At 40.1% G+C, this 12559-nt stretch overlaps 1 long non-coding RNA gene across 1 annotated transcript in view; it reads left to right on the forward strand.

Moving 5' to 3' along the window:
- The window catches only part of LOC141975541 (uncharacterized), a 30604-nt gene extending 18746 nt beyond the window's left edge, over window positions 1-11858 (forward strand). Inside the window, exon 5 of the long non-coding RNA XR_012635948.1 lies at window positions 11725-11858. This is a non-coding gene — a long non-coding RNA (uncharacterized LOC141975541). The remainder of the gene's footprint in view (window positions 1-11724) is intronic.
- The last annotated feature ends 701 nt before the right edge of the window (window positions 11859-12559 follow it).

Consider the following 12559-nt stretch of genomic DNA (forward strand, 5'->3'; position numbering starts at 1 on the left):
TTGTGTTCTTCTTAACACTGCCTGTCTTGAGCCATCTGCCCATATTTCACTGTTATGTACGAATAGAGTTATAGTGTGATGTATACAATTGAAAAAAAACAACCCTGACTAAGTTCTGAGGTCAGTTAAACTGGATAGTTGCTGGGCAACTGAACCCGCACTGTACGGTGATTGGAAGTGAGGGCTCTGTACGTCAGCGTCTCCATGTATCTGTGTTCTCATTGATACATCTTAAAGTCAATTAACTACCATATTTTATATAGCAAATTCCCACCGAGTTTTAAAGCTTTGTCTGAGTAGTCTATTAGAAAAATACAATAAATAAAATAATTAATAAACCCACCATTACACAATTTCTCCATCGTACCTCCTGGAGTATATGTACCACAGTTTGGGAATCTAAAGCATTGGTTCCATGGAGGTAGAGAGCTGGTTGAAATATTCAACTGAGATGTCCAGTGTTTTTAAAGCTATAAAACTAATTAGGTCACCCTTAAGTCATAGAATCGTAGAATATCAGGGTTGGAAGGGACCTCAGGAGGTCATCTAGTCCAACCCCCTGCTCAAAGCAGGGCCAGTCCCCAATTTTTACGCCAGATCCCTAAATGGCCCCCTCAAGGATTGAACTCACAACCTTGGGTTTAGCAGGCCAATGATCAAACTACTGAGCTATCTCTTCCCCCAAGTCAATGGGACTGTTAGCCAAGCATCCTTGAGACTATTCTATGTTGTTAGTCTTTTCTCTCTTAGCTAGGTGCCCCAAAAGACTCCCTTTATCTATTGCATATTGGATATTTCACTTTCTCAGCGCCGTAATTCTTCAGAAGTCCACACAGTTAGCGCCGTGGGGAGGACGGGTACCTCAGCCTGTCTCTATGCTACAAGTGCGAGAGCAGCGCAGTTGCAGCACAGCAGATGCACTACCTACATCAACAGAAGGGTGGTGGTGGTTTTTTTGGTCCGTGTAGTTAATCCACCTCTCTGAGAGGGGATAGCTAAATATAGCTGCATCTACACTGGTGGTTAGAGTGCCCGAACTACTGCATGTGGGGCAAAATTTTTCACAGCCCTGAGTGTTGTAGCTCGGTCAATACAATATTTAAATATGGACCAGGCCTTAGAGTTTGTTATAGGGCTCCTAACGCGTTGTCTTCCAGATGAACCTGTCTCCAGCCCGATGGTTTCATCATTTCAGCTTGATGGTTATTGAAAGCTCTTTCCATCAGGTGGATGCTTGCAGCCCGTATTAAATTATTTGGTGTCCTCCATCTGTTGTTAGGTAGGTATCCCTGTTACAAAAAACACCAACGTAATGGACAGTCTCAGCACAGGCCAAGGACTGCATGAATTGTGGAGACTGAATTAGCCATTTGTTCCCAGGTTAAAGTACGAGGTGGAGCAGGATGGGGGTTGCCCAGGCTGCACCTGGTTTGTGAGTAAAGTACTCAATCTTAAGTAGTTCTCATCAGCATAAAATAACTTTAGGGGGTAAAAAAAGAAAAAATAGAATCACTCACAAGTGTTTTCCTAGTTTGATGTTAACCTTGCTACCTGGCTCTTCAGTTTAAAAGTTATTTCTTTCTAGAGAAAGTGGTTGCAAGGTAAAAGTGTGAATTCCTAAACAAAGTAGTAGCTTTCACTTCACCTTTCTAGTGGTTTAATACGTTGCCATGACTTATGAACAGTGCATATAATTGTTGTGTTTCATAACCTGTTCTGGGTCTGTCTCAATTGAAGTGAAAAATTATGTAGTACAGCTTAGTTGTTGCAAAACATTTTACATGGTAATGTAATTTACATAAATGATAGGAGTCCAGGAAGTCAGCATTGCCCGGTCTGTGTTGACACTTTTCATGACCTTACAAGACCTTGAGTGGAGAGAAGGAATAGGGAGTGGAGAAAGAGAGACGGTGAGTGGTTGTTTTGTCTTTTAAAGTAAAAAGTGGAGCCCCTTTACAAATAAACACAACTTGCAAAATCAAATAACCATTTTTAGATTGTTTCTTTAAATACCACCTGTTTGAGAAACGCTTATTTTAAATGTAGCCTGCAAGCTGCTTCTTTAACATCATCACTGCTGATAAAGAGCTTGATACAATATCTTGGTGAAAATGGGGACATTTCTTTCTTTTCATACTTACATGTTTAAAGCCAGATAATCTATCTTGCTGGATATATTGCAGGAAAGGTATTGCACTTGAGCTGCCTAAGAGATCCAAGAGCTTAGTACCTTATACTTCTCTCTCTCTCTCTCTCCCTCTCTCTCTCCCCCCCCCCACCCCCCACTTCCTCCTCCAGGTGTTGCCTTAAGACCAGCTCATCAAGTATTCCCTCATCCCTAATAATGCCCAATGTCTTGTTTGCATGTGTTTGCCATGTCATACTTGGACTGTAAATTAATCTGGGCAGTAAATATATGGGTTTAATTCTGATAGTTAAAGCCTTATATGGCAGCCTGGGATTGAATTTACCTTGCTAATGTGAGTTAAAAGCTAAGTTGCCATGTCTTCACTGCTGTTTTAACCTGAGGTAAGAACATACCTTTTTTTTGTACGTAGACACAGTGTGTGTAGTACAGCACCACTGAACTGCCGCTACCTTAGAAAATGGCATTCTGAATGCTGCACAACATTGGTAGGATGACCAGTTCTGGCCACGGCATCAAGGCAAAATACCACTCTTATGAAAATTGCCATGGCATCTTCTAGTGTCCATGAGGAACAGACAGCTTCTCTTCTTAAAGGGCTTGTCTACACTTAAAATACTTCAGTGGTGCTGCTGTAACACTTTAGTGAAGATGCTACCTACCCCGATGGGAAGACTTCTCCCATTGGTGTTGGTACTCCATCTCCCCCAGAGGCTGTAACTGTGTCAGTGGAGGAAACCCTCCTGCTGTCTACACTGGGAGTAAGGCGGATATAATTGCGTTGCTCGGGGGTGTAGAAAATCCACACTCCGAAGCGATGTCGTTATACCAATGTAAGTTGCTAGTCTAGACCAAGCCAAACTTTCATATGAAAGACAGCTAATTGCATGGATCTCAATGTATTTACCTAAGAAGGAACATGGACTAAGTTGACCTTGGTAGGATTTGAACCTGTGATTCCAAGGAAATGAGATGTTTAAATCTTAATGCTTGGCCTCCTACAGCATATCCTCCAATTTAGGAACCACTATCCATTAATGTAAATATATTATGCACAATTCTATTTTTATTAATTTATTTTTACACACAGGAAGATTTATAATTTTTGTTTTGTCTTCAGTTTGTAATTTTCATATGCAAATGTCTCTAGTTGGGTTAAGAATGACCTCAACAGTGCATGCTTATCATTACCTTTGGCTCACTTGCCGTGGTTTGGCTTGTGTTGAAGCTCAAGGCTGGAGACTTACAAAGAGGAAGAAGCCAAAACAAATATAAACACTTTTGAGGACTCTTTTTCTCTCCCTGTTCAGGTTATAAAATTGCTGTGTGTCTGATGAGCTTGATATTTCCCACTAGCATTAATCTCTGCAAGAGTGAATCAACAGGGGTTTTTTCCTTTCTTTTTTCTTTTTTGGTTGAGGGAAAAGAGGATGGTTGAACGAGCTTTTGGTGAATGTAAAAGCAGTGTATTCTTTCTTTGGATCAAACCTCTTTTCTGACCTGACAGACAATCTGCAAAGAGGAGTTTATAGAAGTCGGAGGCAGTTAAATATGATTAGCTGTTAACCTAAAATGTTTCATTAATTTGGATCCTTCACTGGAAGACTTGGCTGGGCATCCTGTTGCATGTGCTTAACTACAAACACAGGGTTAGGCTTAAAGTTAAGCACATTAATAAATGTTCTGCTGGATTGAGACCTGAGTTTCTAATTCCTTCCCGCCATCATTTTTTCACCTGTAGGACTTAAACTTGATGGATCATCATTTTGTGCTGTAGAACAGAAGCATAAGCTACATATTTAAAAACCAGTAGTTTCTCCCTTTGATTTGAGGAATCACAGAATTGTTCTTTAATGTTGGAAAAAGGAGAAAATTAACAGGAAAAATTACAAACTTTCAATACAGATGCAGAGAAAAAACCTTTATTTTCCGAGTGTTCTTTCCATTCATAATGATAAAATTTTAGAATTTGCCAACACTGACTCCAAATTTGCCAAGCATCTGAAAATTCAGTTAACTATACAGAGTATTGCCACATCACTGTTACTCCACTGCTCTGGGTTCTGTGAGGTTTGAATGCTTTCATTTTCATTACATGATCGTTGCTTTGTAAGATCAGAACCATGGGAGGCAGAACCCATTTTTACAAAACTTGACCAACATCTCAAATTTTCCATCCTCAGTTTTAAATGCCTTAATTTTTCTCAGAGTATTTTTTTAAATGAACACTTCCCCGAACCCCCATACTCAATCTCCTCAGCCTTTTTGGGGTCTTACAATGAGGGTGGCTTTTTAATATATTATTATAAATTTGTACTTATGATGAATTATAGAACAGTGTGTTGGAGAAGAGTAGAGTGTGATGGGATAAGAAGAACATAAGAAGGGCCATGCTGGGTCAGATCAATGGTTCATCTAACCCAGTATCCTTTCTCTAACAATTGCCAGTGCCAGATGATTCATAGAGAATAAACAGAACTGGGCAGTTTTGTGTGATCCACCGTCTGTTGTCTAGTCCCAGCTTCTGGCAGTTGAAAGTTTAGGGACACCCAGAGCATGGGTTTGTGTCCTTGATCATCGTGACCATTGATGGACCTATCCTCCGTGAATTTACCTAATTCTTTTTTGAACCCAGTTATACTTTTGGCCTTCACAACATCTGCTGGCAATGAGTTCCACAGGTTGACACTGTTTTGTGTGACGAAATACTTCCTCGTGTTAATTCTAAATCTGCTGCCTATTAATTTCATCAGGTGACTTCTAGTTCTTGTGCTATGCGAAGGGGTGAATAACACTTCCTTTTTCACTTTGTTCATGCCATTTTGCCGCTACCCTTGAAGCACAGCCATCAGTCCCATCAGTAATCCAGGATTTGGCCTGTTCTTCTGATGAGTCAGAGGCTCCACAGAAGTCTCTGGGGCACTGAGGAGAGGTGGCCCCAGACAGAAGGCCAAGAAGGTCAGGGTTCTAACCTCCAACCAGACACAACTGGCCAAGGGCTTGATGGTCTTCTGTGCCATGGGTTCCCCCCCCCACCACCACCAGTGGATCCATCTTACTGGCAATATTGGGGACTGTGGGAGTCCTAATCCAGACAACCAGGATCAGTGCATGATTCCTGCTTGCCATCACCCGGCTATACACAACCAGCTCCATCAGCATATTCGGAGGAGGAAGGAGAGCCGGTTCCAATGGCTCTGGGAACAATCTTGTCATCAAATGAGGTGGTCACTCCTACTCCTCCTCTGCCAGAACAACACCAAAAACTCATGCACATGATAGTGGCAGAAATACAAATCTAGCTGGAGGAAATTCAGGATCCTTAGCACAGCTTACTAGACGTTCTTCAGCCCTCTGATCCCAGTCCAGTGGCACTCCCTATCAACGAGGCCATCATAGACCCATTGTGTTTTTGAGGGACATACCCTATTCTAGAGATATATAGAGCAGCTACTTGGAGCTCTTTGCGGACTTTCACAAGACATGACGCCCTGGTACAGTCATCAGCTGTGGATACGGCTATGGGGACAGCAGTACTGCTGTCAGCTGTCACTTCTGTGTCCCTGCACCCATCTCCTATCTGACTACTGTTTGTTAATCTCCCACATGTGGAATTAACGTAGGGACCATCACTCAAAGAAGAAATGGAGGTTACTTACCTGTAACTGGAGGTTCTTCAAGATGTGTGGTCCCTATCTGTATTCCGCTACCCGCTTTCCGTCTCCTCTGCTGCAGTTGGGAATGGGAAACTGGAGAGGCCTTGGCCCACACTGCCCTTAGTGCCCTGGGTGAGGAGGGCTAAGGCATGTGTCCCAGACAATGGACACTGCTTGCAAGAAATTCCAGATGCAGGCACATGGTGCTCATGTGTATCTCACATGTGGAATACATATAGGGACAACACATCTTGAAGAACCCCGATTACAGGTTTGTAACCTCCATATCTCTCTCTTGAGAGGTAACAGCTAATTTAGACCCCATATTTTGTATTTACAGTTGGGATGATTTTTCCAGTGTATATTACTTTGCACTTATCAACACTGAATTTCATCTGCCATTTTGTCATCCAGTCACTCAGTTTAGCGTTGTCCCTTTGTAACTCTTCGCAGTCAGCTTTGGACTTCACTATCCTGAGTAATTTAGTATTGTTAGCAGATTTTACCACTTCACTGTTTACCTCTTTTTCCAGATCATTTATGAATATGTTGAACAGCACTGGTCCCAATAGAGATCCTTGGGGGACCCAGCTATTTACTGCTCTCCATTGTGAAAACTGACCATTTATTCCTACCCTTTGTTTCCTATCTTTTAACTGGTTACTGATCCATGAAATGACCTTCCTTCATATCCCATGGCTGCTTAGTTTGCTTAAGAACCTTTGATGAGGGACCTTGTCAAAGGCTTTCTGAAAATCCAAGTACACTATATCAAATGGATCACCCTTGTTCACATGCTTGTTGACTTCCTCAAAGAATTCTAGTAGATTGGTGAGGCATGATTTCCCTTTACAAAAGCTGTATTGACTCTTTCCCAACATACTATGTTTCTTTTATGTCTGGTAATTTTGTTTTTTTACTATAGTTTCAATCAATTTGCTTGGTACTGAAGTTAGGCTTACTAGTTTGTAAGGATCACCTCTGGAGCCTGTATTTAAAACAGGTACCATATTAGCTATCCTCCGGGTACAGAGGCTGATTTAAGAGAGAGGTTATATGCCACAGTTAGTAGTTCTACAATTTCATATGTGAGTTCTTTCAGAACTCTTAGGTGAATACCATCTGGTCCTGGTGACTCATTAGTGTTAAATTTATCGATGTGTTGCAAACCATTTCTGTTGACACCTCAATCTGGGATAGTTTCTCAGATTTGTAACCTAAAAAGAATGGTTTGGGTTGGGGGATCACCCCTACATCCTCTGCTATGAAGACCACTGCAAAGAAATCATTTAGCTTCTCCACAACCGCTTTGTATTCCTTGAGTGCTGCTTTTGTACCTTGATCATCCCATGGCCCCATTGACTGTTTGCCAGGCTCCCTGCTTCTGATGTACTTAATTTGTTTTCTGTTAGTTTTTGTGTCCATATCTAGTTTCTCTTCACATTCTTTCTTGGCCTGCCTTATTATACTTTTTACACTTAACTTGTCAGAGTTTTATGCTTCTTTCTGTTTTCCTCACTAGGATTCGACTTCCAATGTTTTTAAAATGCCTCTTTGCTTCTACCTGCATCTTTTGCTGTGCTGATTAGCCGTGGTGGCATTTTTTGGTCTCTTACTGTTTTTTTTTTAATTTGGGGTATACATTTAGTTTGAGCCTCTCTTGTGATGTTTTTAAATACTCTCCCTGCAGTTTGCAGGCATTTCACCCAGGTGACTGTTCCTTTTACTTTCCTTTTAACTGGCTTTCACATTTTTGTATAGTTCCCCTTTTTGAAGTTAAATGCTCCTGTGATGGGTTTCTTTGGCATTTTTTCCCCTACAGGGATATTAAATTGATTTACATTATGGTTGCTATATTCACCTCTTGGACCAGATCTTGCATTCCCAGTAGGATTAAATCAGGAGTGGCCGCTCCCCTTCTGGGTTCCAGGACAAGCTGCTCGAAGAAACCATCATTTAATATGTCTAGAAATTTTATCTCTGCATCCCGTCCTGAAGTGATATGTACCCAGTCAATATGGGGATAGTTAAAATCACCCATTTTTATTGCGTTTTCTGCCTTTGTAGCCTCTTTGATCTCTCTGAGCTTTTCACAGTTACTGTCACCGTCCTGGTCAGGTGGTCAGCAGTATATTTCAACTGCTATACTTGTATCGTTCAGGTGTACATTTCTGTCCATAGAGTGTGTCTGGTTTGATTCATTTAAGATTTTTACTTTATTTGACACTATGCTTTCTTTCACATTTTGTGCCACTCCTTCACTAGTCTGACCTAGTCTGTCATTCCTCTGTATAATGTATTTTTGTATATTTGTTCTTAATTTCAGCATCCCATCACCTAATTCCCATTGGGCACCCAGTTACATTAACTTTCTATGGGAGTCGCATGCCAATGCCCTTAAGAGTTTTTGAAAATCCCATTCTGGGTGATTGACAGAAATAAAACGGAGACAAAAGAATCAAAGGCAATACAGTCAGATAAAAATCAGTGCCAGAATTAAAATCTGTCTTTTCCAGATCTGTCTTTCAGCTTGCTATGAAAATTAGGTTAGGAATTTATTTTCTTTGCATGAAGGACCAGGCCTGCACATGTTATTACTGACTTCCATTGAAACAATACAGATAATCAGTTAGAAAAGGATTAAGTAAGAATGAAAGCAGGTGCAGAAGGCAGGCATAGACATGGGGTAAATACCTGACAAGAATGAGTGATCCGTTGTAGCTATGGGACACCTTTTACCACAGGAAAGGAGATTATATATGCTTTCCTTTGTGGGTGACCCTGACGCCTGACTCATGGTTTGCCCTCTGGCCTGTCCCAGACTCTGACCCTCTGGGACCCAACTCAGCCCAACTCCTGCTCTGACCACTAGATCTGACCACCCATGACCCAGTTCTAACAGCTCACTTCTGCATCTACTCTGCTGCAAAATACCACACTCTCTCCTAGAAACCAAGATTCGGGGGGGCATGTTTCCAGCCCCTTACAGAGTTGGACATGTAACTGGCTGGGTTCTCTCAAATCCAAGAGCTCCAGCTGCCCAAAACATCAGCCTTTTTGTGTCTCTCTTAAAATCAGCCTGCAGGTTTGGTTTCTCATTTGGGCAATCCAAATGGCTTGTTGTGACACATCTGTATTCAAGAGCTTGCTGGACAGAACTGCCTTTTCAGGGCAGTTTTCCCACAAGTGCGTATTTCTGTGTGGTAGGTGGCTGGTATACACAGGAACAAACAACTGCTTTGAGTCAACTTCCTTATCTGTTAGAGTTCCGATTCCATTGAAGTCAGTGGGAGCTTTGGGTGTGTAAGGAGAGTCAATTTCAATCCATGATTAACTCTGTGACAGATCATTCGTCTTACAGTCTGTCTGATACGTAATATATATGTATTGCTTTTTATTTTATCACAAAGTGTGCAGATGGATTTATGCACTTTTAAATAGCATATTCTCTAATTTGAAGAAAATAAAAGGAACCCCCATCATTTTACATGTAAATCTGGGGCTAATCTATTGTTTTTGATCTGCAGCCAACTATCCTGTTACATACTGGGTAATATTCCCATCAACTGCATGCTATATATTACGAGCACCAACAATGTACAGTACACTTTTCAACTAAATTTTAAACTTTAAAGATCAAAAAATAAAATAAAATAAAAATTACAAAGCAATGAATGTCTTACCTACCGTATTCTCTAGCCTGATCAGACTTAGAAAAGGTGACAGTAGTCAACATTTCTGCTATATTTTGCTCTCCTTTTAAAAAAAAAAGAAAGGTGAAGGTTTGTTTGCAAAGCAATACACTGAATCTGACTTGTGTTTAAGAATTTAATTCGTTCCACAACAAGCAATACTGTTGTAAAACTTGTGGAAGTGGGAGAGAGGAGAGAATGCATATCTGCCAAATGGAGAGGAACTCTGGGTAAACTCTGCTGATCTTTGCTTTAATAACTGAACCTTTAACTTGAAGAAAACATGGGTAAAAACCCCATTGGTTTCAGTGTGTTACAAAAAAGGAGAGTGAGAAACATCAGTGTGTCCTTCTGTTGTTCTGGAGTTTTTCACAAACAGTAAAAAAACTGTATTTTATTTTTGTTTAAGATTCAGCAGAGAGGTAATGTTTTGTTTTCTGTTTTTAAAGCAAAGTAAATGTCAGAGACTCAGCTTTTTAGGTAGTTTTCAATATAGCAGTAGGGAATACTGTAAAGAATACAATTTCAGAAAACGTTTTGTTTGTCTATCAAACTTTGGCTTTTCATTTCAATAGCATTCAAGTCCTTTTATCAAGAAACCTCTGCAAGAATTAAAGACTGTGATTAGATTAAATAGGAAGTTACTATGCTGGTATTGCAACAAATTTCTTTTGTTTTTGTTTTCAAAAATATCAGACGAATTTAAAGCAATACCTTGGTTTAATTGCTGAGATTTTTACATGTCAGAACCAAACTGCTACTATTTGGAATAAGAAAAACCGTGAAAGGGTTTTTCAAGTCAAATCTCTGGGGACAATTTAATAAACCAAAAAAGGAGTATTAATTGAAAGACGTGATAATTATCTGAAAGTAATGCAAATTGTGTGTAATGTACAGTAGAAACTCACTAATTGTGAGGCTCGTTGTGGATCATTGAATTTTGTGAATTAGCTAATAAGTGAATTTTATATAAAAAGAAAATCAAACATTCTATATTCACAGAATTTATATTTTTCCTTCATTTGTTTTGACAAGTATGGGTTTGAGGTTTTTAAAAAAAGTTGTCTGTATATCATGAATTTAGTTACAAATAAATTGTAGTACCTCATGGTCTATTATATTGTGTATATATATATATTTTTTGGTTCTTGAAGAAATATAGTACTTGTAGCCATTTATCTTCAAAGGTGCTGTTCCTTGCAATATAAAGTAGTCAGTCAATTCTAAAGGTAGATGTTCTTAAAGGCAATCCATGTTCCCTCTGTAGAGGTAGCGATTGAGTGTTTTGATTTTAATTATTTATAAGAATTTTTAGCACAAATGAATATGTACTTTGCTGTAATTTGTAAAAGCAGAAGTCTTTTAAGATGAGCCCTTATTAAAGATCTACTCTGACTCCCTACTGAAGGCCGTGTGACTCTTCCCTTTGATTTCAGTGCGTGTGTGACTGGGCCTGTAAAGTGCTATATTTACTTCTCAGTAAATTTTCAATAGCAGAGTGAGACTATTGGACAAAATTTTCAAATGTGGTTAAAAGTTTGGTTTAGTTAGGTTCCTCAGTGGCTTAGGCTTCTAAGTCACTTATGCATAAGGCTGCGATTAGTCCCGGAATCCAATGCTGGCTGGGAGCTGCAGGGTCCCCTGCCGCCTGTGGAGGCAGGGAGCTGCGGGCAGCAGGTGGACCCCTATAGCTCCTGGGCAGCAGCGGGGACCCCTGCAGCCACTGGCCACCCAGGCTGCAGAGGGAACCCCTGCTGCTCAGAGCCACCAGCGAAGGGGGATCCTGGAGCTCCGACCCCCCACGGATATTTTTAGTAAAAGTCAGGGACGGGTCATGGGCTTCTGTGAATTTTTCATTATTGCCCTTGACCTGTCCATGACTTTTACTAAAAATATCCGTGACAAAATCTTAGCCTTACTTATGCACTTTGAAAATTAAACACACAAATTAGTGGCCTGATTTTCAGAGGCACTAATGTAGTCAAATTGAAGTCAATGGGCTCTGTGGGTGTTCAGTACCTCTGAAAATCTGGCAGTTAATATTGGTGCCTGAATATGGAGTCATAAGGCCTGGATTTTCACAAGTATCTAGTGATTCTAGGTGCCTAAATTTTGGTGCCCAAGATGCTGTACATTCAGTTCTAAATGTTACAATTACTGGTTTTAACGGCACTTTCTGCAGTGATCATTGTGCTTTTTTTTTTTTTTTTTTTTTTTTTTAAATCCACAGATGATGGTTACTGTACTGCATGATGCTAGCCACAACCTATGGATTCTGGAAGAGGAAGGTGATGAGCAGAGGTAATTTCCAGGGAAGGAAAGGAAGAAAAACAATCTGCAGAGAAAGATACGACACAATCCTGTGGCTGAAGGTTGAAGCTAGACTGGAAATTCCGAATGGAAATAAGGTGTACATTTTTAACAGTGAGAATAGTTAACCATTGGAAACACTTACTAAGGGTTGTGGTGCATTCTTCATCACTGGCCATTTTTAAAATTAAGGTGGGATGTTTTTCTAAAAGATGCTCTAGGAATTATTTTGAGGAAGTTCTATGGTCGGTGTTATACTGGAGGGCAGAATAGATGATTACACTGATCCCTTCTGGTCTTGGAATCTATGAATTATCTGTGGACAGAAAAAGTTTCAACTCCACCCAATAATTTTCTTGATTAGGGGGGAAACAAAAAAGTTCATGACTAAAAATGTTTGTATTCAGGGAATTGTGTCAAACTGATTCTGATAGCCATCTTTAGTATGAGCCAAGGTAGAACCAAGCTCAGGAATAATAGTCCTAAATTATTTATAGTATCTTGCCTGGTCCTGATTTTGGAGGGACAGGCTTATAATTACCCAGGTTCGCTTCGCTAACCCTTTTTAAATAATGGCACAGCGTTAGCTTACTTCCAGTCTTCTAAAACTTCTCCTGTGTTCAAAAACTTATTGAAAATCAGTATTAATGGTCCAGTGAGCCTCTCAGCCAGCTCTTTAAAAACTCTTGGATGCAAGTTATCTTAAACTGCTGATTCAAAAATGTCTAACTTTATTAGTTGCTACTTATCATCCT

Source organism: Natator depressus, chromosome 21 (genome assembly GCF_965152275.1).
Source record: "Natator depressus isolate rNatDep1 chromosome 21, rNatDep2.hap1, whole genome shotgun sequence".
NCBI classification, from domain to species: Eukaryota; Metazoa; Chordata; order Testudines; family Cheloniidae; genus Natator; species Natator depressus.